This window comes from Ranitomeya imitator, chromosome 9, assembly GCF_032444005.1.
Source record: "Ranitomeya imitator isolate aRanImi1 chromosome 9, aRanImi1.pri, whole genome shotgun sequence".
In the NCBI taxonomy this organism is placed as follows: Eukaryota; Metazoa; Chordata; class Amphibia; order Anura; family Dendrobatidae; genus Ranitomeya; species Ranitomeya imitator.
This window is the reverse complement of record NC_091290.1, coordinates 40,911,369-40,935,668: the sequence shown is the minus strand read 5'-3', so window position 1 is coordinate 40,935,668 and position 24,300 is coordinate 40,911,369. Positions and strand designations below refer to the sequence as shown.

General features: G+C 42.4%; 1 protein-coding gene across 6 annotated transcripts in view; it reads right to left on the bottom strand.

Annotated features, from left to right (window-relative positions):
• Window positions 1-24,300, bottom strand: part of LOC138648861 (inositol-trisphosphate 3-kinase B-like) — a 227,394-nt gene that overhangs the window by 127,446 nt on the left and 75,648 nt on the right. For 5 of the 6 annotated variants that reach the window (XM_069738819.1, XM_069738817.1, XM_069738821.1 and 2 more), the window contains one exon: window positions 15,549-15,724. The gene's annotated coding sequence lies outside the window, so the exon portion shown is untranslated. Of the gene's footprint in view, window positions 1-15,366; window positions 15,725-24,300 lie in introns of all 6 variants that reach the window. The other variant, XM_069738820.1, reaches the window with a different exon arrangement.

The window sequence follows — 24,300 nt, the reverse complement described above, 5'->3', positions numbered from 1 at the left end:
GCGAGTTTTCATGAAATCACAATTGTATTGGACAGTTAAATGCAGCAGATCTTCTGCACACAAAAAAGCAGCGGAAAAAAAAACAGCGCTTATGCTATGTGGGAACACGGCCTTAAAGAGTTTATTGTACAGATTCTAAAACTAACTAAAGACTAATGTGAATTATTGATCAGGGCATAGTAAAAAGTTATCAATACCCTGACATTTCAAAAGTGTTATCATCTGATTGTCTACAAATTGTCATATTATCAGCTATAAATATATAAGGGCAGTCTGATAATGTTTCATCTCAGTAACTGACTCATTGCACATAAGTATAGACTCCTTCCAGGAATAAGGATGTATTCACACTCTGGAAAATGTGAAATATTTCACCAGATTTTTGTTATACCATCTGATAGCAGCATAATGTAGAGAAAAAGGACACTGAATCCAGTGATGTGTCACTTACTGGGCTGCTTGCTGCACTTTTGATAAAATCCCTGTTTTCTCTGTTGGAGATCTAGCAGTGCTGTGAATGCTGAGCTCTATATAACCCCGCCCACACCACTGATTGGTAGCTTTTTGTGTACACTGTGCATAGGTAAAAAAAAAACAGCCAATCAGTGGTGGAGGCGGAGTTATACCGAGCTCATGAATATGGAGGACTACATGGTTTACTAGTCCTCTAGTGATAATCTCCAGCTGATAAAACTGTGATTTTATTAAAATTAAAGCAAGCAGCCCAGAAAGTGACACATCACTGGATTCAGGATCTCTGCCCCTACATCATGCTGCTCTCAGATTAGATGTAAAATACCTGGTTACAAATGTCATTTAATATTACATTATATCTCATCTGTAAACCAGATAAAATTTTTAAAAAAATGATTATTTGTTGTTACGTGGCAATTTGCATACTAGGTATGAGCTATATATTGATATACTGTAGATATTTATATAGTTTTATGAAGAAGTCTGGAACGCCTTTGTGGAGTTACAGGTTCACACGTTGCGTTTTTGTGGCGTTTTCTTTTTTTTGCAGGTAAAACCGCTCTCATGGCAGTAAAGAAGCTGCTTACAAATAGCAGGTTTTGCTGCGTATTTGCTGCATTTTTACTGTCTCTCATGCATGCTGATAAAGTTTTACGCCACAAAAAAAAAAAAAAAAAACACATGTTGCAACTTCCTTAGGTTCTTACACCAAAAATGCAGCAAAATCCGCTCCCTGAGTTTTTTGCACTTACTCATTGCTTTCTATGGGTGAAAAAAACGCTGTAAAAACACTGAAAGACGTGACATGCTGCAGTTTTAAAAAATACGGCAGTTTTCCAATTCAGTCAAGAAAAAAAAAAAATCAATGTGTGTACATGAGATTTCTGAATTCTCATCGCTTTTGCTGGTAGTGTTGCAAACAAAAGTCATATCAGTGATGCTGTTTGGGACAAAGATGTAATGTAGCACTTGTCCACCAGGCGGCACTGTTGTACAGACATGCTCCGTGTAGCTGTAAGGCTATGTGCCCACGTTGCAGAAATGCTGTGAAAATGTCCGCAGCATTTCCGCAACTCCCTGCCATGGGTAAAACGCATGCGGAATTAGCATGCGTTTTCCCGCAAAACACAAGCGTTTTGCAAGTGTTTTTAGCTTGCATAATGCTAGTGTTTTCCAAGCGATTTGAAGCATCGCTTGGAAAAGTGATTGACAGGTTGGTCACACTTGTGAAGCATAGTGTTTGACAAGTGTGACCAACTTTTTACTATTGAGGCTGCTTATGCAGCATCAATAGTAAAAGATAGAATGTTAAAAATAATAATAATAATAAAAAAAATGGTTATTCTCACCTTCCGATGGCCCCGATCTCCTCAGCGGCGCTCCCGATACATTCCGTTCCGATGCTTTGCGCAAAGGACCTTTGTGACCTTTGGGTACCATCCGCACATGAAGCGCTCACTTTACGCATGGTGGGCATAAACTGAGCATTTCAATGCAATCCTATGGCTGTGGAATCGCCGTGATTCAGCAGAAATAAGGAACATGCTGCGGATTTTACCGCTGTGCGGTTCCTCAGCGGGAAAATCTGCAGCATGGGCACAGCAACTGCGGAATCCCCTAATATTGCATGGGGATGCGTTTTTTTAAGCGTTTTTAAGGCTAGGTTCAGATTGCGTTAGAGCAATCCGTTTAGCACCTAGCGCTAGCGGATTGCGCTAACGCAATGTTTTAAAAGGGGTCGCGTTAAACGGACCTCGGGCGCGCCTCGGACGCTGCAAGCAGTGTCCGCGCCGCACCACAAAACACCGGCACATTGCTAGCGCGTGCCGAAAATGGCACGCGCTAGTGATGCGCGTCCCCATTGCTGTTAATGGGCGCGCTAACGGACGCGTTGCACGGCATTAATTTCCACGTGCAACGCTGTCCGTTAGCGCGGTCCCATTAACGCAATGGGCGGAAACGCATAAAAACGCAATGTGGGCACACAGCCTAAGGCTATGTGCACACCATTTTGTTTTACTTCGTTTTTCAAACAATAAAGCTGTTCAGAAAATCCTCCATCTTTGAGAGTTTTTCCTTTTCCTGAAGCAGTCATAGGGTTTCGGAGAAGTTTCTTTTTTGCAGCCTTTTAGATGGTGCTTAAATTTAAAAACCTGAAGTGGAAAAAAAAACGCTCAAAAGACTGAAGAAATGAACAGCAAAAATATTTTACAATAGAAATTAATAAGAAGAGTATTTAAAGAGATCTTTAAGCGATATTTCAGCAGATTTTTTTTTTAGTGAACTTGCTCCAAATCAGGGCCGGCATCAGCACCCAGGCAAGTACCGGGGCCCTGAGCAGGTGGAGGGGCCCACTCACCATCGGCGCGCTATGGGGGACCGAAGCACACGAGTGGGTCCCCCGCAGCTTGCTCAGGGCCCTGGCATTTGTGATACTTACCTCTCCCTGCTCCACCGTTGAAGCGTCTTCTGCGTCTTCTGACTGTGACATTCAGGTCAGAGGGCGTGATGACATCATGACTGTGCGCCCTCTGCCTGAACAGTCACAGTGCAGAAATCCGGAAGACGCCGACGGTGAGGAGTCCAGAGCAGAGCAGCAGCCAGCGAGGAGAGGTGAGGATTTCATTTTTTTTTTAATGTTTGGAGCATTATATGGGGCCCATTATATACTGGAGCATTATATGGGGCCCACTATACATGGAGCATTATATGGGGCCCATTCTATATGGAGCATTATATGGGGCCCATTCTGTATGGAGCATTATATGGGACTCATTTTACTGTATGGAGCAATATATGGGGCTGATTATACTCTATGGGGCCCAACCTATACTGTATGGAGCATTATATGGGGCCCATCATATACTGGAGCATTATATGGGCCCATCATATACTGTATAGAACATTATATGGGACCCATTATGTATGGAGCAATATATGGGGCTCATTATTCTTTATGGAGCATTATATGGGGCCCATTTTACATGATGGAGCAATATATGGGGCTCATTATACTGTACAGAGCATTATATGGCGCCAACTATTCTGTATGGAGCATTATATGTTGCTCATTATTCTGTATGGAGCACTATGTGGTGTCCATAATACTGTATGGAGAAATATGGGGTACAGTACATTATTCTGTATGGAGCGCTATTTAGTGTCCATAATACTGTATGGAGCAATATATGTAGCACATTATTCTGTATGGAGCGCTATGTGGTGCCCATAATGGTGCATGGAGCAATATATGGGGTACATTATTCTGTATGGAGCATTATTTGGTGCCCATAATACTGTATGGATCAATATATGGGGCACATTTTCCTGTATGGAGCACTATGTGGTGCCCATAATACTGTATGGAGGACTATACTGCCTGTTTTATTACCTATTCTAGAATTTACAATAGATATCACTCGTGTTATGTAAGAAGTAAGTGAAATGTTTGGCAATGTACTATACCTACATTTCTCTGCCATATCTGTGCATCATGAATAATGGTATGTGTTAAAGAGGCCCATTGAGACCCTTTCGCTCGGGGTCCATGAAAACCTGGAGCCGGCCCTGCTTCAAGTACCTCAAAAATTCCTTGTGCACAAAGCCTTCTCCTAGAGTCCTGAATGCCAAACGTGCCTCGTAGTGATTTCCTTTCACTTTTATAGGGCATGTGCACACAGAGTTGTTTGAGGGTTTCTTTTGGAGCTGACATGTTTGACATTAAGGGCTATAGAAAACTAGACGATAATCCTTGATTTAAGAGGACCTTTTGCCAAATAATTTTTCATGTTAAACTGGATGTACAGTAGCTGCAGAGCAAAATAAAACATTTTTTTAATTTATTTTTTAATTTCACGTCTTTATGGCGGAGATATTAGCAATCCAAGTATCTGGTACCTAATGAGTTAACTTTTGTTAAGCCCATGGGCATGTTATTAAATAGTTCTCACTGGAGGGGGGGGGGGGTTCACTTCTTCTCCCTGTATGATGCTGACCAATCATAAACAGGCAGCAACACAGTTGAAAGAGAACATGACTCACGATAAGTTAGGCTTCTCGGTGTGTGAGATATAATAGTACAGCTCTGATATACTGGTCTAACCTCCCGCATGATTAGAAAGTGCAGCTGAGTTTAGCTGTATCACATTACAAACCATTCTATCATCTCTCTTCCTTTCATAGCACTGTCATCTCTGCTGTACTACCCCTCTCCCACAATGCTTGTCCGGAGATGGGTCACACTTATGTCTGTTGTACCCACAGCATCTTGTAATTGCTCTACAGAGAGAGCAGAGCTGGGTTTCATTACATCTAACACAGGAGTGGCTTTTACTGTGGAGCGCCCTTGTCTGAAAGGTGGGAGTCATCTGTGCTCTAATCTCCCAGCACTTTCTAATCGTGAAGGAGGTTAGACCAGGATATCAGAGCTCCATGTCCGGAGTCACACTACTGTACAATACGGCCTTTAAAACACCGTATAGCACTCGACCCAGTGTTAATCTATGGGGTTGCTCACATCTGCGATTATTTTCTCATGCCGAATCAGCATGTGAGAACAATCGCAGCATGCTGTGATCGTCACCGAGACACGGCTGAGTCTCGGCTCACTCGCACCCATATAAGTCTATGGGTGAGAGTGACATAGCACACAGCACTCGGATATCAACCGAGTGCAGAGCGATATACGCCGGCAGCGGAGGAGAGGGAGAAATTATTTTCTCCACAGCTGTGCTCCGATCCTCTCTGTTCAAGAGAATCGGACCACAGCAGTATGACACTAGGCTCCCGCTCACAGCAGAGCAGCAGCGAAGGGTCATTAGAATTAATGTCTATAGTAAGGTGACATTAAGCCGGCGTAGGAATGGAGAGGTGTCAATAAGACACCTATCCATTACTAATCCCACAGTTGTGAAAGAGTTAAAAAAAACACACACACATTAAGAATAAAGTATTTTAATGAAATAAAAAAACACACAGGTGTGATTACCTTTACTGTAAACTCAATCCAACCGAAGACCCTCGTTCTCCTGTAAAAAAATCCCCCCCAAAAAAGCAACAATATCCCATACCTGTCCGCCGTACAGTCAAGTCCCACGCTGTAAATCCATCTCAAGGGGTTGAACACATTTACAACCAGGAGCCTGCTAATGCGAGCACTCCCGGCTGTAAAAGACTGTGGAATGAATGAAATGTAGAGAGCGGAGCTTCGGTGACTAGCGGTGCCGTCACCAAAGCTGCGCCCCTTGGCGACATGAACTTAAATCAACTCTTCAGCCTGGGAAAGTTTCTGAATATTTTCCCATGCTACAGAGTTCATATGAGTTCATGCCACCAGCTGATCACGTATGAAGTACTATCCCGTCGAGGGTCAGATAGGCCCAGGTCACCTCGATAGGATAGTATATCGAAGGTCAGAGAGGGGTTAAAAACTCTCTGTGCACAAATAATTCAAGTTTCCTACAATTGTATTATCTGAGGATTTCTTCCAAATCTTATTAAGGTGCGGAAATTCCCAGCATCTGTGGTAATGACCCCTTGCAACAAAGGGGTTAAAGGTTGTCCATTACTTTTCGTTATGCTTCACCTTTGCTGTGACAGAGCACTTCCCATGGGTGCTGCCCGGGTGCTGGTGATCAATGCCTCTTTGCAGTGTCTTACTGGAAAAAGAAGATAAGGAGAGTTATTTTTGGGTGTGACTCAGTCACGGTTAAAAGAAAGGATTCGTCATTTGCCTTGTTTTTGGCCTGAGACTAGGTGCAGACCAGCGTATATTCTCTTATCCGAGACAATCGGGCCCATTATGCAAATCACGTTCTGATCGAACTCTTATCTGAGTGTGATCCAATTCTCCTGGATGAGAAGAACATTAAGAAAAAAAAATGCCTCCATCGTCTTCATTCTATCAATGCGTGGAAATCAGACTGCACTCGGATGTCATCCGAATGCAGTCTGATCATTTCCACTGATTCATTGACTTGTCTGGCCGAATGTGATCCGAAGGAAACAAATCAGACCTGTGCACAGCCCCCACAGAATAACATTGGTCCAAGTGCAATCCGATGTTTTGTCGGACCGAAAACATGGCCATATGCACGAATCCTGATACATCGACCCTAAAAATAGTATTACCTGTCTTTTATATCAAAAAGGTCTCTGGCTTCAATAGTCCAGGAAAGATGCAAATCGGAGGATTCTATGTTCCTCTTGCGAGGGGTTGCCACTCTCGGTAGAAGCCTTCGGGTAGACTCAGGAGAACAAGCACTTGGAAACACCAGTGGGTTTATTGTGTGCAGCATAAACCACGGTGCTTATAAACAAAACACAGCCCTCTGGGCAAGGTAGAAAGCAAAACAAAAATATAACATACAGTTCAGTCCTCCTTGGTGCGGGGTCCTCCTGCAGACAGTTAGGGAAAAACACTCGTAGCCCTCATTTCTGTAGTAAGTACAACTTCTCCACACAGCACCACACACAGACTGAACCATAGGTCCAGGTATATCATGTCATGTGCTGGTCACGTGATCATGACATCACTGCAGGTCCTCAAACACCTGCAGGTCCTGCAGGCCAAAGGGGTAAGGTGAGCACCCTCCCTCCCGCACTGCACATGAAACCGGCCCATTAAACTCTGTACACCGCCTCTCAACACCCTAGAGGGTTAAATGCGGCACAATTCTGGTATCATTGGCACCAAAAAAACTCTCTTTAATGACTTGCAACATATTTGTGATGGGTTTATACTCTTTTTACGACTTGTCCAACTAGGGAGCATGGCCACACTGAAAGTATGTGAGTTTTTTCAGAAAGGTGTGTGCCTTGATGTGCAACACGATGCACCAAAAATGAACCAAATTGGGCACATTTTTGGCACAATGTAAGCAAACTAATAGGTGGTGCCAACCTAGAAAGTCTTAAAATTAGACAAGTAAATCAAACCAAATGAACGACTTGCATTGAGCGCATTTTAAGACTGTCCCATTATAGTCAATGAATGTGTTGCTGCCTAGAAAAAAAGTTGAATAGAGCCAACGTGAGAAGAGCGAGCAACTCTGTCAGAAGCCCGCCGATCGGACAGCAGTGACATTAATGACATGTTGTAGCAGATCATTAGAGAACGGAAGAAAGACTCGGGTATTCTGGTTACAAGTAAGCTGAGCAGCAGCACTCAATGTCAGGCAGCTGCCGCAAAAGCAAGCAAGATTTTAGGGTGTATAAAAAGAGAGATAACATCCTGCGATCCCAACGTATTGTTACTTCTTTATAAATCACTAGTGAGGCCACATCTAGAATACGGGATCCAGTTTTGGGCTCTACATTTTAAAAAGGATATTCAGATGTTAGAGTCAGTTCAAAGGCGGCAATCAGATTATTACACGAGGTGAAGGCCTTTCATATAATGAAGTTGGAAAAGTTGGGCCTGTTTAGCTTAGAAAAAGATACCCCAGAGGAGATCTCATTTATATGAATAAATATATGTGTGGACAGTACAAACGACAACACAGGGCTTATTCCAATGACCACACTAAGGACCAGGGGGCACACATTACGGCTGGAAGAAAGGCGATTCCGACAGCTAAATAGGAAAGGGTTCTTTACAGTTAGAGCAGTCAGACTGTGGAATGCCGACCACAGGAGGTAGTAATGGCCGACACTATAACAGCTTTTAAAAAAGGGCTGATGATTTCCTCAGTGCACATAACATTGCTGGCTATAGTTAATTAGTGACAAATTGTTGGAGAAAGGTTGAACTTGATGGACCTACCGTAGGTCTTTTTTCAACTATGTATTTAAGGCCACGGTCACACGTTCAGTATTTGGTCAGTATTTTACATCAGTATTTGCAAGCCAAAACCAGGAGTGGAACAATTAGAGGAAAAGTATAATAGAAACACGTCACCACTTCTGTATTTATCACCCACTCCTGGTTTTGGCTTACAAATACTGATGTAAAATACTGACCAAATACTGAATGTGTGAACGTGGCCTTAGAGTCTATTTCAAATGTCTTTTCAAAGTTACAACAAATTAAGGGTACGTTTACACAGGACGTTTTTGCTGCGTATTTTTGCTGCCTTTTTTATGCTAATTTTCAGCTGCTTTTTACAGTACCAGCAAAGCCTATGAGATTTCAGAAATCTCATGCACACACATTGGTTTTTTGTTTGATCAGTATTTTCTGCTTTGCTGCGTTTTTTTTTTACATAGAGCATGTTACTTCCTTCAGCGTTTTTGCTGTGTTTTTTTCACCCATTGACTTGAATGGGTGTTGAAAAAAACGCAGCAAAAACGCAGGTATCCTTATTTTGCTGCGTTTTTGCTGCTGAAAATCCAAGGACATTAGCCTGGACAAAGAGAAAAAAAAAACCGCACCAAATACGCAACAAAAAACGCACCAAAAATGCACCTAAACTTGCGTTTTTGACGCAGCTTCTTTCCTGCCAAGATGATCAGGTTTTGCTGCAGAAAAAAAATACGCAGCAAAAACGTCCTGTGTGAACTTACCCTTAATTAGAAGGAAATTCAGTAACATTTTTTGTTAACAATTCTCCAACGTGGTACCGAATATGACATCTATCATAAATTGGAACAAAATAATAAAATACCACGTGTGAACTCACTCTGCAATTAAGGCCGGGATCACACACGCGAGAAACACGTCCGTGTCTCGCATGTGAAATCCAAGCTCTGGCGCCGGCATTTCGGAGCGGAGCGTGCGGCCGCATAGCAACACATGGAGCCGCACGCTCCGCTCTGGAGTGCCGATGCCAGAGCTTAGATTTCATATGCGAGACACGGACGTGTTTCTCGCATGTGTGATCCCGGCCTAAGATGCAACGCTACAGGAGTGCAGATCTGAAAATACGGCATAAAAAAGGGTAATTCTACACCTAATGTGACATCAGCCAAGGGCTCAAGCAAAACTAGGTTATCTCAATCCCCATAAGCGAGATAATCCTCTGGTACAAGTTGTCAAGATGGTGCGTTGTAAGTCATGGTAAGCTTTTGCTATATCTGGAACTTGCTTTGGGTCAGATTTGTACCCTTGTTCTGTTCCTGTTCTGGATAAAACCCTATCAAGCACCCCAACATGCTACTGAACGAGTGCCGACACCGCGGGAACATCGCCAACACCAATTTTACATGCTGACTGAGATGGGGTTGTCCGAATTGTGACAACCCCTTTGAGAAGCCTGCTTAACCCCTTTCTGCCATTAGACGTACTATTGCGTCCATGTGGGGTGGGCTTTACTTCCCAAGGACGCAATAGTACGTCATATGCGATCGGCAGCGCTCACGGGGGGAGCGCCGCCGATCGCGGCCGGGTGTCAGCTGTTTATCGCAGCTGACATCCGGCACTATGTGCCAGGAGCGGTCACGGACCGCCCCCGGCACATTAACCCCCGGCACACCGCGATCAAAGATGATCGCGATGTGCCGGCGGTACAGGGAAGCACCGCGCAGGGAGGGGGCTCCCTGCGGGCTTCCCTGAGACCCCCGCAGCAACGCGATGTGATCGCGTTGCTGCGAGGGTCTCACCTCCCTCCCTGCTCCCTCCAGCCCCGGATCCAAGATGGCCGCGGATCCGGGTCCTGCAGGGAGGGAGGTGGCTTCACAGAGCCTGCTCAGAGCAGGCACTGTGAAGCAGCCTGCACTCCTATCAGATCAGTGATCTGACAGAGTGCTGTGCAAACTGTCAGATCACTGATCTGTGATGTCCCCCCCTGGGACAAAGTAAAAAAGTAAAAAAAAAAAATTTCAAATGTGTAAAAAAAAATAAAAAAAAATATTCCAAAATAATGAAAAAAAAAATAAAAATATTATTCCCATAAATACATTTCTTTATCTAAATAAAAAAAAAAAAACAATAAAAGTACACATATTTAGTATCGCCGCGTCCGTAACGGCCCGACCTATAAAACTGGCCCACTAGTTAACCCCTTCAGTAAACACCGTAAGAAAAAAAAAAAAAAAACGAGGCAAAAAACAACGCTTGATAATCATACCGCCGAACAAAAAGTGGAATAACACGCGATCAAAAAGACAGATATAACTAACCATGGTACCGCTGAAAACGTCATCTTGTCCCGCAAAAAACGAGCCACCATACAGCATCATCAGCAAAAAAATAAAAAAGTTATAGTCCTGAGAATAAAGCGATGCAAAAATAATTATTTTTTCTATAAAATAGTTTTTATCGTATAACAGCGCCAAAACATAAAAAAATGATATAAATGAGGTGTCGCTGTAATCGTACTGACCCGAAGAATAAAACTGCTTCATCAATTTTACCAAACGCGGAACGGTATAAACGCCTCCCCCAAAAGAAATTCATGAATAGCTGGTTTTTGGTCATTCTGCCTCACAAAAATCGGAATAAAAAGCGATCAAAAAATGTCACGTGCCCGAAAATGTTACCAATAAAAACATCAACTCGTCCCGCAAAAACCAAGACCTCACATGACTCTGTGGACCAGAATATAGAAAAATTATAGCTCTCAAAATGTGGTAACGCAAAAAATATTTTTTGCAATAAAAAGCGTCTTTCAGTGTGTGACGGCTGCCAATCATAAAAATCCGCTAAAAAACCCGCTATAAAAGTAAATCAAACCCCCCTTCATCACCCCCTTAGTTAGGGAAAAATTAAAAAAATGTATTTATTTCCATTTTTCCATTAGGGCTAGGGTTAGAGTTAGGGCTAGGGTTAGGGCTAGGGTTAGGGCTAGGGTTAGGGCTAGGGTTAGGGCTAGGGTTAGGGCTAGGGCTAGGGTTAGGGCTAGGGTTAGGGCTAGGGTTAGGGCTAGGGTTAGGGTTAGGGCTAGGGTTAGGGCTAGGGTTAGGGTTAGGGCTAGGGTTAGGGCTAGGGTTAGGGCTAGGGTTAGGGCTAGGGTTAGGGCTAGGGCTAGGGTTACGGCTAGGGTTAGGGCTAGGGTTAGGGCTAGGGCTACAGTTTGGGTTGGGGCTAAAGTTACAGTTAGGGTTTAGATTACATTTACGGTTGGGAATAGGGTTGGGATTAGGGTTAGGGGTGTGTCAGGGTTAGAGGTGTGGTTAGGGTTACTGTTGGGATTAGGGTTAGGGATGTGTTTGGATTAGGGTTTCAGTTATAATTGGGGGGTTTCCACTGTTTAGGCACATCAGGGGCTCTCCAAACGCGACATGGCGTCCGATCTCAATTCCAGCCAATTCTGCGTTGAAAAAGTAAAACAGTGCTTCTTCCCTTCCGAGCTCTCCCGTGTGCCCAAACAGGGGTTTACCCCAACATATGGGGTATCAGCGTACTCAGGACAAATAGGACAACAACTTTTGGGGTCCAATTTCTCCTGCTACCCTTGGGAAAATACAAAACTCGGGGCTAAAACATATTTTTTGTGGGAAAAAAAAAGATTTTTTATTTTCACGGCTCTGCGTTATAAACTGTAGTGAAACACTTGGGGGTTCAAAGTTCTCACAACACATCTAGATTAGTTCCCTGGGGGGTCTAGTTTCCAATATGGGGTCACTTGTGGGGGGTTTCTACTGTTTAGGTACATTAGGGGTTCTGCAAACGCAATGTGACGTCTGCAGACCATTCCATCTAAGTCTGCATTCCAAATGGCGCTCCTTCCCTTCCGAGCTCTGCCATGCGCTCAAACGTTGGTTTCCCCCAACATACGGGGTATCAGCGTACTCAGGACAAATTGGACAACAACTTTTGGGGTCGAATTTCTCCTCTTACCCTCGGGAAAATACAAAACTGGGGGCTAAAAAATAATTTTGGGGGGAAAGATTTTTTTTTTTAATTTTCACGGCTCTGCGTTACAAACTGTAGTGAAACACTTGGGGGTTCAAAGCTATCACAACACATCTAGATGAGTTCCTTAGGGGGTCTAGTTTCCAAAATGGTGTCACTTGTGGGAGGTTTCTACTGTTTAGGTACATTAGGGGCTCTGCAAATGCAATGTGACACCTGCAGACCATTCCATCTAAGTCCTCATTCCAAATGGACCTCCTTCCCTTCTGAGCCCTCCCATGCGCCCAAACAGTGGTTCCCCCCCACATATGGGGTATCAGCGCACTCAGGACAAATTGGACAACAAATTGTGGGGTCGAATTTCTCCTTTTACCCTCGGAAAAATACAAAACTGGGGGCTAAAAAATAATTTTTGTGGGAAAAAATTTTTGTTTTATTTTTACGGCTCTCCATTATAAACTTCTGTGAAGCCCTTGGTGGGTCAAAGCGCTCAGCACACATCTAGATAAGTTCCTAAGGGGGTCTACTTTCCAAAATGGTGTCACTTGTGGGGGGTTTCTACTGTTTAGGTACATTAGGGGCTCTGCAAACGCAATGTGACACCTGCAGACCATTCCATCTAAGTCTGCATTCAAATGGCACTCCTTCCCTTCTGAGCCCTCCCATGTGCCCAAACAGTGGTTCCCCCCACATATGGTGTATCATCGCACTCAGGACAAATTGGGCAACAAATTTTGGGGTCCAATTTCTCCTGTTACCCTCAGGAAAATACAAAACTGGGGGCTAAAAAAATAATTTTTGTGGGAAAAAAATGTTGTTTTATTTTTACGGCTCTGCATTATAAACTTCTGTGAAGCACTTGGTGGGTCAAAGTGCTCACCACACCTCTAGATAAGTTCCTTAGGGGGTCTACTTTCCAAAATGGTGTCATTTGTGGGGGGTTTCAATGTTTAGGCACATCAGTGGCTCTTCAAACGCAACATGGCGTCCCATCTCAATTCCTGTCAATTTTGCTTTGAAAAGTCAAACGGCGCTCCTTCCCTTCCGAGCTCTCCCATCCACCCAAACAGTGGTTTACCCCCACATATGGGGTATCCGCGTACTCAGGACAAATTGTACAACAACTTTTGGGGTCCAATTTCTTCTCTTACCCTTGGGAAAATAAAAAATTGGGGGCAAAAAGATAATTTTTGTGAAAAAATATGATTTTTTATTTTTACGGTTCTACATTATAAACTTCTGTGAAGCACTTGGTGGGTCAAAGTGCTCACCACACCTCTAGATAAGTTCCTTAGGGGGTCTACTTTCCAAAATGGTGTCACTTGTAGGGGGTTTCAATGTTTAGGCACATCAGTGGCTCTTCAAACGCAACATGACGTCCCATCTCAATTCCTGTCAATTTTGCATTGAAAAGTCAAACGGCGCTCCTTCCCTTCCGAGCTCTCCCATCCGCCCAAACAGTGGTTTACCCCCACATATGGGCTATCAGCGTACTCAGGACAAATTGTACAACAACTTTTGGGGTCCAATTTCTTCTCTTACCCTTGGGAAAATAAAAAATTGGGGGCGAAAAGATAATTTTTGTGAAAAAATATGATTTTTTATTTTTACGGTTCTACATTATAAACTTCTGTGAAGCACTTGTTGGGTCAAAGTGCTCACCACACCTCTAGATAAGTTCCTTAGGGGGTCTACTTTCCAAAATGGTGTCACTTGTGGGGGGTTTCAATGTTTAGCCACATCAGGGGCTCTCCAAACGAAACATGGCGTCCCATCTCAATTCCAGTCAATTTTGCATTGAAAAGTCAAATGGCACTCCTTCGCTTCCGAGCTCTGCCATGCGCCCAAACAGTGGTTTACCCCCACATGTGGGGTATTGGCATACTCAGGACAAATTGTACAACAATGTTTGGGGTCCATTTTCTCCTGTTACCCTTGGTAAAATAAAACAAATTGGAGCTGAATTACATTTTTTGTGAAAAAAAGTTAAATGTTCATTTTTATTTAAACATTCAAAAAATTCCTGTGAAGCACCAGAAGGGTTAATAAACTTCTTGAATATGGTTTTGAGCACCTTGAGGGGTGTAGTTTTTAGAATGGTGTCACACTTGGGTATTTTCTATCATATAGACCCCTCAAAATGACTTCAAATGAGATGTGGTCCCTAAAATAAAATGGTGTTGTAGAAATGAGAAATTGCTGGTCAACTTTTAACCCTTATAACTCCCTAACAAAAAAAAATTTTGGTTCCAAAATTGTGCTGATGTAAAGTAGACATGTGGGAAATGTTACTTATTAAGTATTTTGTGTGACATATCTCTGTGATTTAATTGCATAAAAATTCAAAGTTGGAAAATTGCGAAATTTTCATAATTTTCGCCAAATTTCCGTTTTTTTCACAAATAAACGCAGGTACTATCAAATAATTTTTACCATTGTCATGAAGTACAATATGTCACGAGAAAACAATGTCAGAATCACCAGGATCCATTGAAGCGTTCCAGAGTTATAACCTCATAAAGGGACAGTGGTCAGAATTGTAAAAATTGGCCCGGTCATTAACGTGCAAACCACCCTTGGGGGTAAAGGGGTTAAAGACTTCTCATGCAACAAACAATCATCTTGTGCGTTCATCAGCTGATTGACGGAACTTTTCAGAAGGGCTGATAATTAGGAATGATGCGTTTTTATTGACACTTGTCCCCGGCTATCGACCGGTCTATAGACCCAGAGCTGTCAATGCTCCTCCACCTGGTAAGTGCCGCTCTTCGTCTCCACCATCATCCCAGAGTAGCGCAAGCGCAACAGTTCCAACTTGGGCACTGGAGAAGGAGTATGGACCTTTCCTGGTGGCGGAGAGTTGACAGACCCGGGCTTGCACATAGGTTCGCCCATAGATCTGCTCATGTGAATGCTCCCAAATGCACCCGTCAGTAATCTCAGATTTGGGAAGCAAAGGGGCAGAGAGTTGCGACATTTACAGAAACACTTGCAAGCTACGGAAAAAAAAAAGATTTAAAAAATGCATAAAAATCAAAAGTGAAACAATGTACCACAAAAACAAATGAGAAAGGTGTATATTGCCTTTCAAGATGACGTTTTAGTTTGCTCCTGCAATTTAATTTTTTTTAATTGTAAGAATGTAGATGTTTCTCGGATACCTTCATACACGCCTTTGGCCTTTGAACCTTCTTCTCCTGGATATTATCGAAGAGATCTGCCACCGCCTTAAATGAAGTATCTTCACAACCTTTATGGCCATGATTTCTCTTTTTCCTGAGGTTCATCCTGTTATTGTGGATCGTACGTTACACGGTTAGCTAATGCTAAGAAGTTTAGTTACCTGGTCACCAACCTGCTCGGTATACAGAAATCACTTTCCGGCTCTCTCCACCCTTGTACGTTCTCTGCTGTGCATGTCCATCAGTCTTGTACTTGGTTCTGTTACAGCCATACATCTGTGTCTTCTGGGCTGGGTCGGAGTGGACCTCCTTAAGGAGGCTTCACCAAGTTATGGGCCTAGAGGTTCAACACAAGACAACATGATTTGCCGTTCATTTAAAGTCCAATATTTCTTGCTACTTTGCTCAAACAAAGGATGATAAAATCTGTGTGCACAATGATGTTGGTATTGCTTAAGAAGACAAGATCAGTTTTGCATAAGTTCAAGGGTTATTTCAAAAATCATACATTTCCTCTTATCCATTTGGTGATTACTTGGGGTCCGACCACTGGAACATCTACCGATCTCCAGAATGGAACAATATATCTTGGCCACTGGACTCTTCAAAACCCTGTTAGTGGAGCAGAGGTGCAAATGGATAGGAGATAAATTACGATTTTAAATTAACCCTTTAATAGTAGAATCTCAGAAACCTTTTCTCATGTTTGGATTCCCAATCCAACACTGCTTATGTGCCTAATTGGGTATGTCAGAAGGGGAAGGTAGGAAACAATGGGAAACAAAGACCCCCCACTGCAAAGAGAACAGTACAGTATCACATATATTTTGTTAACTAATTAAAATTTGATTTAATTTTTTTCTATTTTTATGTACATGATTATGGAAGGCCATCCAGTTTGCATGAGCTGCTGTTAACCGCAGTTCAGAGTTTGACTTTGCAGCAGTCAGATGAACCATAGAAAACTGAGGTTAAGTTATCAATTGACCTCTACGGGAGAGTTTCCTTGGCCTGGTCTGATCTGTGGTCATCTTACAGTGAGGAGGAGGAAGTGAGCTGTGGCTATCACCCATTGTGATGATCCCGAATTATCTATATACAGGCGTTAGTGAGATGACTTCTCAGAAGTGATCTTTATAGAACAGGAAATGTCACTATATTAAAATGTGCAGAAGACGCAGCGAAGTTTTTTTTTCAATATCTTGTAAATACTGTTAGATATGTAACTCTGAAAAGTCTGAATTCTTTAGAGTACTTAACATCAAGACCTTCAAATTTCTGGTTATATTATTTATCATTGCTGATAGATGACTTTCATCCAATTTAGCACAAAATAAGTATCTAGCGCAAAGTCTGTATACAGACATCCCCAAGATGGCTAACAGTTGGCTGAGTGTGGGAAATGCTCTGAGTCCGTGGCACCAACTCTAGATTTTCCCTGACTCAGTTTGCGACTACTACCTCAACTGCCCCGGCCACAATGGCTGGCAGAGCTTTTGAATGTCTTTCATCTATTCCGGACCCATCTCATCTAAATGTTCTTATCATCTAATTAATCAACTAGAAGATGTTGTTGTGAAATATCTGCCTAAAGGTACCTTCACACTGAACAACTTTACAACGAGAACGACAACGATCCGTGACGTTGCAGCGTCCTGGATAGCGATCTCGTTGTGTTTGACACGCAGTAGCGATCAGGATGCCGCTGTGACATTGCTAGTTGTCGCTGAAAGTCCGGAACTTTATTTGGTCGTCAGGTCGGCGTGATTCGTCATGTTTGACAGCAAAAGTAACGATGCCTGCAATGTTTTTTCATGGAGCAACAACCAGCGAGAACGATAAGTACGTCACTGGATCACTCCTGCATCGTTCTGCTGTTGCCGGTGTTTGACGTCTCCTAGCGACCTAAACAGCGACGCTCCAGCGATCGGCTCGTTGTCTATATCGCTGCAGCGTCGCTTAATGAGACGGTACCTTTAGCCCCCAGAGTGCTGTGGATTAACTATTCACTGCCTTGTTGATCAAGAGGACTGTGCACAACACTGACACAAACTGATGGTGTTGCTGTCAGAGGTAACTTCATACTGCTGTGACCGAGACAAGACATGGCTGTGCCATATATTTATTTTCATCCTCTGCTTCCTACGCACTAATATGCTTGCCATGGGTAAATAAAACTAATTGTGGTTTGTGTTTATTAGTACTACTGCTTGAATGGCTTATGCCAGTGGTGGTGCTGCTGGTGATTGTAAAAATTCTTAGCCATAGCATGTTTTTTTTTCACGTTATCCCATCAAATTGCCACTGTTTCTTTTATGAGACATTTTGTCCAACACACGAATTAAGTTTTGTCAATCTGTTTAACCCCAATTATTCCACCTTTGCCAAAAAGTATGTAACAAGAATTTGTAGGAAGGTAAGTCCTTGTATAAAAATCCAAATGCGACAACAGTATTGGTGTAATGTGTATGGGTATCAAATTGGACTAGTAAAACAGATATGATAAAAGGAAGATCTGGACTAAAGCATCCGCCAACTCCAGGACAGTCTGTGGTGCAACGTGATGTTGGTGGATGGAGCGAGACATAATTTCCCAGATGTGATCAATCGGATTCAGGTCTGGGGAACGGGCGGGCCAGTCCATAGCTTCAATGCCTTCATCTTGCAGGAACTGCTGACACACTCCAGCCACATGAGGTCTGGCATTGTCCTGCATTAGGAGGGACCCAGTACCAACTGCACCAGCATATGGTCTCCCAAGGGGTCTGAGGATCTCCTCTCGGTACCTAATGCCAGTCAGGCTACCTCTGGTGAGTACATGGAGGGCTGTGCAACCTCCAAAGAAATGCCAACTGACACCATTACTGACCCAATGCCAAACTGGTCATACTGAAGGATGTTGCAGGCAGCAGATCGCTCTCCACGGCATCGCCAGACTGTCACGTCTGTCACATGTGCTCAGTGTGAACCTGCATTCATCTGTGAAGAGCACAGGGTGCTAGTGGTGAATTTTCCAATCCTGGTGTTCTGTGGCAAATGCCAAGCGTCCTGCACGGTGTTGGGCTGTGAGCACAACCCCCATCTCTGGCCCCCTCCATGTCTCCTGGTGTACTGGCCTGTCTTCTGGTAGTGCCTCCAGCCTCTGGACACTAAGCTGACAGACACAACAAATCTTCTTGCCACAGCTCGCATTGATGTGCCATCTTGGATGAGCTGCAATACCTGAGCCACTTGTGTGGGTTGTAGAGTCCGTCTCATGCTACCACAAGTGTGAAACCACAACCAACATTCAAAAGTGACCAAAACATCAGCCAGAAAGCATTGGTACTGAGATGGGGTCTGTGGTCCCCACCTGCAGAACCACTCCTTTATTGAGGGTGTCTTGATAATTGCCAATAATTTCCATCTGTTGTCTATTCCATTTGCACAACAGCATGTGAAATTAATCAGTGTTGCTTCCTGACAGTTGTGGACAGTTTGATTTCACAGAAGTTTGATTTATTTGGAGTTATATTCTGTTGTTTAAGTGTTCCCTTTATTTTTTTGAGCAGTGTATGTGTATATATATATATATATATATATATATATATATATATATATATATATATATATAGTGCCCGCGGAGGCGCTGTTCAGCCCAAAACGGCCGTTGTCAGCACATGCTTGCACACTCCTAGACCCACTCTCCTGGCCATGATGTTTTAATTGTGTGAATAAAATACAGAATTTTGATAAGGATCGCTGAGTGCTATCCATCTTCTTTTTTCCCATGATATTTATTATTACTTTTTTTCTGGAGGAGAACCCGGAATCCCAAAGTACAGCCTGTATTTGCTCATAACACTTGTGACATAAGATTCTGCTGTAGAGCGGTGCTGTCAATTTTTTTCTATTGAACGGTGGATATATTATATATATATATATAATGAAAAATTGGAACAGCACCATTCAAATACCTCAATAATGTGCACGCTTCTCCAGCCGGCAATCCAATAACTTCTTCTAATAAAGTGAAAAAGGAAAACCAGCACAAGAAGTTGAAAAAAAACGACTATTTCTCAATGGCATGCCACGCCATTGGGCAATAAAGTTAATTTATATATATATATATATATATATATATATATATATATATATATGTAAAAATTGGAACAGCATCTACAAAATACCTGATAAAGTGCAAAGCTTCCCCAGTCAGTAGTCCAATGACTTCCAGCGATATGAAGAAAAAAGAGAAGCAGCACTGGTGCTGCTTCTCTTTTTTCTTTATATATATATATATATATATATATATATATATATATATATATATATATATATATATATATATATATACACACATACATATATATATATATGCATATATATATATATATATATATATATATATATATATATATACACACATACATATATATATATATGCATATATATATATATATATATATATATATATATATATATATATATATATATATATATATGTATATATATATATATATATACACATACACACACAGTACATATATAACAATGAATGTCTTAGTATAAAAATCCAAATGTGACAACAGCACTGGTATAATGTGTATGGGTATTAAATTGGACTAGTAAAACAGGTATGAAAAAAGAAACACGCAGCGTTTATGATTATATATACATATACACTGTATGTTTTTTTTTAGAATTTTTATTTGCTTTTTTTTTTAACAAAATTACTCTCTTTCCCTTCCCCCCAAAAAAGACATAACTAGAAAACTAGAAATGGTAGGTAAGTAGGTATATGTCCTTAAAGCTAGCAACTGCAACAGGCATCTGTGTTTGTGTGGCATGAACAGATGTCAAATTTGACTAGTAATATAGGTGTACAAAAATATGAAATTGTTTGAGATATGCTCACAACTTTGTGAGGTGAGCAGTCTGATTTTTGTTAGTATTTTTAAAACACCCTTACTGCCCCTTAACAAAAAGGATTGTATAAAAAATGCAAACGATGAAAACGATGTGTAAATGACAGAGAATTGCTGTGAGTAAAAGCTCATGTTAAAATCACATTGCAGTCGCACTGCATTCGGATGTAAATCGGATGCTAGGTGTGAAAAATCAGATTGTTCCCGCATTACACTTGTGCGACTCTCAGCAGGGAGACTCGGACCGATTTTTCATATGTTTAGCGTGACTCCAGCCTTACTCTCAAACTACTACACTCTGCGTCTTCACTGCTGCAGATGGACAACCCTTAATATCTGGAGCATTTGTGCAATGTTTTAAGTCTTACTCTCACTGAACTGCTGAGCTGAGACCTCTGATGTCGTCTCATTATACAGAGTCACCGTTAAATGGCTGCTGCATTCCCTGCCTTTGGCTTTTATACAGGATTTAATAGTCTCTCCTATTTGGCTGTACTATAACAAGTAATAGCTGCAAAGCATGATGAGGAAGCCCGCTTGCCCGCAACCGAAGTCATGTGAGTCTTCTTACGCTGATGCAATCTTCTGCTTTGCGTAAAATGTAAATTTTTCGACTTCGCCAGGGACAAGCAACTTTCTTAAAATTCAACACAAATTTGAATCAAAAATCAAATCACCTGGCTAATCCATAAACATAGTGTTATTAAGCTTTAAAGTAAAGTTATCTTGACTACTTATAAAGCAGCCCATGGTTATAGTACTGAACGCTGGTCACAATAGGGTGGCAGAGCTACGGCAATTCTACTTGGGATACAGATTTTGTGTAGAATCACAAGAGCAAACACTAACAATTAATAGTAAAATTAACTCATAAAAAGGCAAAAGTAAAACATGTATTTTAAGTCATACAAGGTTTAAAAGAAATACAACTGTATGATAAGAATATTAATCCTGATCCTTGAGACATCACTATGAATATCAGCGGTGGGATGTCTTTAAGATTAATGCTTTTCGCCCATTGGCGCGTAGCCCCCAATCACGTTGTTTGCGTTATCTATGGGGTTGAAGTTCTCATATGGATGCTGTAACTGTGCTTAGCAAGGCAATTAAAGTATATGGCATCAGTGATAACCACAAAAGCAAAGGTCACTGCCATAAAATATAGACACAGGGCAAAGTCACGCAGGGATACACAAAGGCTGGCACTGACTGTAGCTCTAACAACAAAATACATAGTTGGGTTAGGAAATTTGCTACAAGAAACAATTAAATAATCAGAATGTCAAACTGAATAAAACAGATCAAATCATGTAAAAAAAAAAACACAAAAAAGCAGGTATTACTTATTACCCATTTCCACTGACAGAGCAGATTTGAACCTTTTCAAAGAAAATATTAAAATATGCGGCAAAAGTGCACCATTGCCACAACACAATCTACAGTCATTTTTGCCCGTAGGAACATGCCCCAAACATGAGGATTGAGCTTGGGTTGGATAATTTTTGAAGCATCAATGCAATCAAAATGATAAAAAAAAGTATGCACTTTGGAAATGGTAATTAGAAGTGACAGTAATAGAAAAAACTGTTCTGTGCAGCGTCGGACTGGAGCACCTTGGGCCCACCAGAGAAAATCATTCTTGGGGCCCACTATGTAGCTACATAGATATAGATACAAGACCACCAATTGTGCGGTAAAAACTGCTAATATCAGGGTATAATATAAGGTGGTTCACGTCTTAATAATGTAGCAAGGGTTGGGGTAGCCCCCTCACAGAATATAATGTAGCCCCCTCATAAAATATAATGCGGTCCCCTCTCATAGAATATAATGCAGCACCCCACAAAATATAATGCAACCCCCTCAGGTATGATAGTCCCCACCATAGAATATAATGTAGCACCCCCATAGGGTATAATGCAGCCCCCCTCATATAGTATAATGCAACCCACCACAGAATATAATGTAGTCCCCTGAGAGAATGCAGTTCCACCACAGAATATAACGCAGCCCCCCCATAAAGTATACTGTAGCCCCTTCATATAGTATGATGTAGCCCCCCATAATATAATGTCGTCCCGAGAGAATAATGCAGCCCCACAACAGAATATAATGTAGCCCCCCAGGGCCGTATTTAGAGTTTCTGCTGCCCTAGGCACTTTTAGTGCTGCCTCGCCCTTTGGTGAGTATGACACTCTCGGCAGTGACTTTGGCAAGAATTGCTGATGTGAAAGTTGCCTTTTGCAGCAGATCGGGCAGTTTTTCTGCATCTGCTGCATAACGGATCACTTACAGCAACACCGCATTCGGCCTCATTCATTCCCCATGGGATTTGTGGCACTTGCCGTGATCTGGCAAATGTGGTACCATACCTTCCAACTTTTGAAGAATGGAAGGAGGTATAAAGATTGCGGCGTGCGTAGTGCGCCGCGGCAAATTTTAGGCCACGCCTGTGACCACACCCATTTCACAACTAGTTACACCCATAGCCACGTCCCAACCACAGCCATTTAGCACTGCTGATCACACTGTTTCATATACAATTATAAACAAAAATAAATATGGCCCCACATAATAGCACAACAAAAAGAGAGAAGCCAGCGCTGCTTGTGGTCAGAACGCAATTTGAAAAGTGCAAATGCGCATATTAAATTCTGACTGTATATCAAAATGAGATATTTAGCAAACAATTGATCAATTCTTTGAGCCACCCCGCCACGTCACGGCAATCTCTTGGGGCAGTCCTGCTCTACGATTTTTATATTCGCTGTGCCATTACGGCCTCCTTAATATGCTGGGAGAAAGACCACATTAGTCCCGCTGTAAGTTTTTTTATGTTTTACTCACTGTGCCATACATAATAGCCACACAGTGCTCCATACTGTATAATGGCCACACACAGTTCTCCATACTGCATAATGGCCACACAGTGCTCCATACTGTATAATGGCCCCACATGATGCTCCATAATGTATAATGGCCACACAGTGTTCCATACTGTATAATGGCCACACATAGCGCTCCATACTGTATAATGGCCACACATGATGCTCCATAATGTATAATGGCCACATAGTGCTCCATACTGTATAATGGCCACACATAGCGCTCCATACTGTATAATGGCCACACAGTGCTCCATACTGTATAATGATCCCACATGATGCTCAATACTGTATAATGGCCACAAATGATGCTCAATACTGTATAACGGCCACACATGATGCTCCATACTGTATAATGGCCACACATAGCGCTCCATACTGTATAATGGCCACACATAGTGCTCCATACTGTATAACGGCCACACACAGTTCTCCATACTGTATTATGATCCCACATGATGCTCAATACTGCATAATGGCCACAAATGATGCTCAATACTGTATAATGGCCACACATGATGCTCCATACTGTATAACGGCCACACAGTGCTCCATACTGTATAATGGCCACACATGATGCTCCATACTGTATAACGGCCACACAGTGCTCCATACTGTAGAATGGCCACACATAGCGCTCCATACTGTATAATGGCCACACATGATGCTCCATACTGTATAACGGGCACACATGATGCTCCATACTGTATAATGTCCATTGGCCACACATGATGCTCCATACTGTATAACGGCCACACATGATTCCTCAATACTGTATAATGGCCACACACAGTTCTCCATACTGTATAATGATCCCACACGATGCTTAATACTGCATAATTACCCCCCCTCCTGTATGCATGGCAGCTCATATCCCCCCCTCCTGTATGCATGGCTCATATTCCCCCCCCCCCGAATGCATGGCTCTTATTCCCACCCCGAAAGCATGGCTCATATTCCACCCTCCTGTATGCATGGCTTCTCTCCACCCCCCCCCCCCCGCTCCCGCTCCCATCTTGCATGGCGCACCAGCTTATGTCCTCCTTCATCCCCCGTCCCTCATACTCACCTGACCCTTCACCTGTCCCACACACCGCGCGGCCACGCCGACATCCCTCTGG